The sequence below is a fragment of the Rhinopithecus roxellana genome, chromosome 1, assembly GCF_007565055.1.
Source record: "Rhinopithecus roxellana isolate Shanxi Qingling chromosome 1, ASM756505v1, whole genome shotgun sequence".
NCBI lineage: Eukaryota > Metazoa > Chordata > Mammalia > Primates > Cercopithecidae > Rhinopithecus > Rhinopithecus roxellana.
Window position 1 is genome coordinate 30,016,370 of NC_044549.1, and position 7,430 is coordinate 30,023,799.

The following is a 7,430-nucleotide window of genomic DNA, read 5'->3' on the forward strand; positions in this document are numbered from 1 at the left end:
TATCTTCGTGTGAAAGATAAAATAATAGCCTCCCAAAGATGTCTCATGTCTTAGTCTCTGGAGCTGTGAATATGTTACCTTGCATGACAAAATAAACTTTGCCAATGTGACTAACAGAGGTTGGAGTGAGGCAAGGAAGGGGTCCTACACCAGAGAATGAAGGCAGTGTCTAGAAGCTTGAAAAGGCACAAGAACACATGCTCCCTTAGAGCCTCAAGAAGCCTGTTGATGCCTTAAATTTAGAACTTTTGTCCTCCACCTGTAATCGCAGCACTTTGGGAGGCTGAGGTGTGTGGATCACGAGGTCAGGAGTTCAAGACCAGCCTGGCCAACATGGTGAAACCCCATCTCCACTAAAAGTACAAAAAAAATTAGCCTGGCATGGTGGTGGGCACCTGTAATCCCAGCTACTCAGCAGGCTGAGGTAGAGAACTGCTTGAACCTGGGAGGCAGAGGTTGCAGTGAGCTAAGATTGCGCCACTGCACTCCAGCCTGGGTGACAGAGTGAGACTCTGTCTCAAAAAAAACAAAACAAACAGCAAAAAAAAACCTTTGATCCTCTAGAACTGTAAAATACATCTGTCTTAAATCACTACGTTTGTGGCATCAGTAGTAAAATTAATATGCTTAACAATCTTTTTCTTCTAGAACCAACCAGAATACTAAGTTTAGAATAAGTAAACAACCTTGGTCTGGGAGAATTTTTCTCTAAAGCTAAATGTGGCTAAATTTTGACCCACGTCAGTTATTTACTTTATGACTAAACTTGGCCAACTGTAGTAGCTCACGCCTGTAATCCCAGCACTTTGGGATGCCTAGGTGGGGGGATCACCTGAGGTAGGGAGTTCGAGACCAGCCTGGCCAACATACTGAAACTCTGTCTCTACTAAAAATACAAAAATTAGCTAGGTGTGGTGGTGCATGCCTGAAATCCCAGCTACTCGGGAGGCTGAGGCACGAAAATCTCTTGAACTCGGGAAGTGAAGTTGCAGTGAGCTGAGATCCCGCCATTGCAGTCCAGCCTGGGCGACAGAGTGAGACTCTGTCTCAAAGAAAAAAAAAAAAAGAAGCCTAAACTCAGTAGCCACTTAAGTGATTGATAATTTTATCAGTCATCTACTTTTTTCTAATTAATAACAATCTATTCTTGACCCTCTTGGGAGGCAGGAGAGCATTAAGGATGGATTAAGAAAATTGGTGAACTGTGATTCTTTCTCTGAGAAATTGATGTTTAAGGTCTGAACTATAAACAACTTTTAACTAAGCAAAAAGGAAGATTCCTTTCCTAACCCTTTTCCTAATATAACGATTCCTTTATATTAACTCAGCCACTGGAAGTAAAGAGAAGGCTGGTTAATACAAAGGAATAAAAAGAAAGCCAGTTTAGCTGAAGGCTAGAGAGCAAAGAAGAGACAGGATGAGACACTGGAGATACAGTAGATGAAGACCAGGCCCTTAAAGGTCTTGTACGGAGGGATCCCCTTGGCTGAGAACAATGGGAAAGCTTTGAAGGATTTTAGCAAGGGGTGGATTGGGATGGAGAATGACAAGACCAGATTCCACTTTTGAGAAGAGCCCTCTAGCTTTACTTTAAAATGTGAGTGTTGAATTGGGGCAGATGTGCACTGAAGTGAGGGGATCTGAGGAGTTGCTTCTTTGTCTTCAGATTTTTTAATCGAATAAAATAAATGAGCTCAGGTTAAAAAAAAAAAAAATTCTACCTCACCACACCTATGACTGACATTTCAATCAGTAGCCTAAGTAAAAGGACGCATGGATATGACACAATCTTATGAAGGTTCAAGTAGAACACAAAGGTGGAAAGAGGGCAAATTCTTTCTCTTCTTGAGCTGGGACATCAATTTTTTTCTTGCCCTCTCACCTTCCCACAACCTTTTCTAGACTGGGAGTTACACCATCCGTTCCCTTGGCTCTCCAGCCTGAGAATGGAGATTGAGTCTCACCAGATATCCTGGTTCTTCAGCTGGCAGACAGCACATTGTGGGACTTCTTGGTCACCATTATTGTATGAGCCAACTCCCATAATAAATCTCTTTTTGCATATTTACATATGTCCTATTGTTTCTCTGGGGAACCCTGACTAATACGTATAGTTATGTCAAAAACTACATCCATTCAATCCTGGAAGCAAGTGGAGATGGTGATGATGGGAGTGTGCCTAAGAAGTGACAAAATTATAAAACACCTAGGAATAGGTCGGGCGCGGTGGCTCAAGCCTGTAATCCCAGCACTTTGGGAGGCCGAGGCGGGCGGATCACGAGGTCAGGAGATCGAGACCATCCTGGCTAACACTGTGAAACCCCGTCTCTACTAAAAAATACAAAAAACTAGCCGGGCGAGGTGGCGGGCGCCTGTAGTCCCAGCTACTGGGGAGGCTGAGGCAGGAGAATGGCGGGAACCCGGGAGGTGGAGCTTGCAGTGAGCTGAGATCCGGCCACTGCACTCCAGCCCGGGCGACAGAGCAAGACTCCGTCTCAAAAAAAAAAAAAAAAAAAAAAATACCTAGGAATAAATTTAACCAAAGAAGTTAAAGATATCTATGAGAAAAACTATAAAACACTGATGAAATAAATTGAAGAGAAGTGACAACATTAATGTTGGAAGAGGAGGGTAAATCACTATGCATTACAATAAACTTGATGTTTATACTGTTCATCACCATTTTTTTTTTGAGATGGAGTTTCCCTCTTTGTTGCCCAGGCTGGAGGGCAACAGCGCGATCTCAGCTCACCGAAACCTCTGTCTCTTAGGTTCAAGTGATTCTCCTGCCTCAGCCTCCCGAGTAGCTGGGATTACAGGCATGCAAAACCACAACTGGCTAATTTTGTATTTTTAGTGGAGATGGGGTTTCTCCATGTTGGTCAGGCTGGTCTTGAACTCCCGACCTCAGATGATCCGCCCGCCTCGGCCTCCCAAAGCGCTGGGATTACAGGCATGAGCCACCGCACCCGGCCTTCATCACCATTTTTAAAAACTACATTATTTAAGGCCAGGTACGGTGGCTCATGCCTGTAATCCTAGCACTTTGGGAGGCCAAGGTGGGCAGACTACCTGTTGAGAGTTCAAGACCAGCCTAGCCAACATGGTGAAACCAGGTCTCTACTAAAATACAAAAATTAGCCGGGTGTGGTGGTGGGCGCCAGTAATCCCAGCTACTTGGGCTAAGGCAGGAGAATCGCTTGAACCCAGGAGGCAGAGGTTGCAGAGATCACGCCACTGCACTCCAGCCTGGACAACAGAGCGAGACTTCATCTCAAAAGAAAAACAACAACAAAAAAACCCCACTATCTTATCTATATTCTGGCTTATTTTACTGTCTTACTCCATTTATCCTAATCAATGTATTTACCAATTGATATGTCATTTTTCTGAATTTGATTAAATTAGTTGCTACAATATTCCCATGAAAAGTTTTAAAACATGTTCTCATTATAAATCTATTAACCATTATTTAGTTTCAAATGTATTTTATTGAAAAATATAATTTAAAAAATCAGCCAGGTATGGTGGCTCACGCCTGTATTCCTAACACTGTGGGAAGCCAAGAGGGAAGATCATTTGAGGCTAGGAGTCTGAGACCAGCGTTGGAAACACAAGTGAGACCCCGTCAGTATAAGAAAAAATACGAAAATTAGCTAGGTGTGGTGGTGCGTTCCTGTAGTCCTAGCTACTTGGGAGGCTGAGACAGGATTGTTTGAGCCCAGGATTTCAGGCTACAGCGAGCTATGACTACACCATTGCACTCCAGCCGGGGTGACAGAGCCAGACCCCATCTCTAAAAAATGAAATAGGCCTGGCGCAGTGGCTCACACCTGTAATCCTAGCACTTTGGGAGGCCGAGGCGGGCGGATCATGAGATCAAGCATTGGAGACCAGCCTGACCAACATGGTGAAACCCTGTCTCTACTAAAAATACAAAAGTTAGCCAGGAATGGTGGTGCATATCTGTAATCCCAGCTACACAGAAGGCTGAGTCAGGAGAATTGCTTGAACCCAGCAGGCAGAGGTTGTAGTGAGCCGAGATTGCGCCACTGCACTCCAGCCTGGTTGACAGAGCGAGACTCCATCCCAAAAAGACAAAAAATAAAATAAAATAAAATAAAACAACCAGTTATAAGATACAGGAAAAAATAAATATCTATGTACATGTGTGCATATGTATTTACATACATACATATACATATCTATATACTGCAAAAAAATTTTAACATAACAATTTACACAAATACATTCATAGAATACTTCTAAAAATCATAAATGACAATTAGAAAAACACAGGAAGGTATAACATATTCTTGGAAGGAAGACTCCAAGACCTAAACATGTCAAATCTCTCCAAGTTTATCTATTATTTTGATGTTGACCCAATAAGAACTCCCAAAGAATTTTTTTTCTCCTGGGAAGTAACAATTTGATTTCAAAGTTTATATGTAAAAATGGACTAAGTAATAGCTGGGGAAGATATTTTTTTAAATGGATCAGTAAAGGAAAATAGCCCTATTAGATACTTAAATTAATTATTCTTGTTATTATTATTATTTTGAGACAGAGTTTCGCTTTTGTTGCCCAGGCTGCAGTGCAATGGCGCATTCTCAGCTCACCGCGTGTTCTCTGCCTCCCGGGTTCAAGCAATTCTCCTGCCTCAGCCTCCCAAGTAGCTGGGATTACAGCCATGTGCCACCACCCCCGGCTAATTTTGTATTTTTAGTAGAGACGGGGTTTCTCCATGTTGGTCAGGCTGGTCATGAACTCCTGACCTCAGGTGATCTGCTCACCTCAGCTTCCCATACTGCTGGGATTACAGGCATAAGACACTGCACCCAGCCTAAAATTAATTACATATTTATATTAAAAGAACGCCAACTAATGAATATTCACACAAATCAACAGAACAGAATAGAAAGCCCAGATATAGACCCAAACACACAGATGCATTCTGAATATGATAAAAGTAGCATTTCAACTCAGAGTAGAAAAGAGGGATTATTTAAAATGCTGTTGGAGCAGGTGCAGTTGCTCACCCCTGTAATCCCAGCACTCTGGGAGGCCAAGGTGGGAGGAACACTTGAGCCGCAGGGTACGGTGAGCTATGATCATGCCACTGCACTCCAGCCTGGTGACAGAGTGAGATCCTGTCTCTTAATAATATAAATGAAATAAATAAACGTTTTTAAATTATTTATTTATTTATATAGTTTTGGTGTCATGACTTGGATATGAACCAAGAAGTCTCTCTTATAAAGCCTTAGCCCCAGTCACGATGCAGAGTGGGGGGACCTCGTGGCCTAATCGCCTCTCAAAGGCCCCACCTCTTAATACAATCACATTGGCATCAATTTGGCAACACCTGAATTTTAGAAGGGACACATTCAAACCTTAGCAACAATTAATGTTGCTGAGATCCTGGAAGAGAAAAAGTGCAGGTAAAAACTAAAGATATCTGAATAAAGTATGAACCGCAGATAATATATCAACATTGGTTCATTAATTGTAATAAATCTATCACACTAATGTAAGATGTTAATAAGGGAAATTGGGCACAGGGCATATGAAAACTCTGTACTATTTTCACAATATTTTTGTAAATCTAAAACTGCAATAAAAAAGTAAAGTTTATTTTAAAGGAAAAAATCTTATACAAATATGCCATTTCCAATAATTAGAATAACAATGCATACAACTTTATTTTATACTCATTTGATGAGACTGTGAAGAAACAAGCCTTCTTTTTCTTTTTTTTGAGACAGAGTCTTGCTCTGTTGCCCAAGCTGGAATGCAGTGGCGCAATCTCAGCTCATTGCAACTTCCGCCTCCCGGGTTCAAGTGATTCTCTTGCCTCAGCCTCCTGAGTAGCTGGGATTACAGGTGTGCACCACCACACCTGGCTAAATTTTTGCATTTTTAGTAGAGACGGGGTTTCACGATGTTGGTCGGGCTGGTCTCGAACTCCTGACCTTGTGATCCACCCACCTCAGCCTCCCAAAGTGCTGGGATTACAGGCGTGAGCCACTGTACCAGGCTAGAAATAGGCCTTCTTAATCATCATGGGATGCATAGGAATACACACTGAACTAATCTCTATGGAGGGCAATTTGGCAAAAATTTTTCTGTCTGTTGCTCAGGTTGGAGTGCAGTGGTGTGATCATGGCTCACTGTAGTGTCGACCTCCTGGGCACAAGTGGTCTTCCTGCCTCAGCCTCTCAAGTAGCTGGGACTACAGGCACACACTATCACACCTGGCTAACTTTTTTATTTTTTGTAGAGATTGGGGTCTTGCTACATTGCCCAGGCTGGTATTGAACCCTTGGCCTCAAGCAATTGTCCAACCTCAGCCTCTCAAAGTGTTGGGATTACAGGCGTGAGCCACCACACCTAGCCATAAAAAGTTTCAATGACTAATATCCATATTTTGCTTAGCAATTTCATTTCTTGGAATTTATAATAAAAATAGGCTCAGCCGGGTACAGTGGCTCACGCTTGTAATCCCACACTTTGGGAAGCTGATGCAGGCAGATCACCTGAGGTCAGGAGTTCGAGACCAGCCTAACATGGAGAAACCCCATCTCTACTAAAAATACAAAAATTAGCTGGGCATAGTGGTGCATGCCTGTAATCCCAGCTACTCAGGAGGCTGAGGCAGGAGAATCACTTGAACCTGGGAGGCGGAGGTTACAGTGAGCTGAGATCGCACCATCGCACTCCAACTTGGGGAACAAGAGCGAAACTCAGTCTCAAAAAAAAAAAATAGACTCACGGTAGTGCAAAAACACAATACTATTTACTGCATCATTTTCATAAGAATGAAAGATTGAAATAAATTTTCCTAAACATGCATATATTTGATGGGATACACACACAAAAAAACCCTTAAATCCTCATATCCTGAAGGAAGGAGACAAGGAGAAACAGTATACCCTTTCTATAACTCATGAATTTTGAATCACATTATTTCATTATGCACATATACACTCCCAATCTTCAAATAAAATTATGAAAAACGTTCTCATATTTTCTTTCAATGTTTCAGTTATTTTATGTAATATGTTCTGTCCAACATAACCCTAATGATGTAAAATTTATCCCTAATTCTCTTACCTGTACTTTCATTCGTTGTCTCCCTAACCCAAATTGTCTAGTATGTTCATCAGATTTGAAAGCAGATTTCTTCTAGAATATGATTGTTATATAGCCTTTAATGTTCTACTTTTTAATCTATAAAAAGCTAAATATTTCAAATGCATCAATTCAATAATAATTGATTAAATGTCTTACTATGTGTTAGATTTAAGATAGCGTGATAAAAATATAGCCTCTGGGCTGGGTGCGGTGGCTCATGCCTGTAATCCCAACATTTTGGGAGGCCGAGGCGGGTGGATCACCTGAGGTCAGGAGTTCGAGACCAGCTTGAC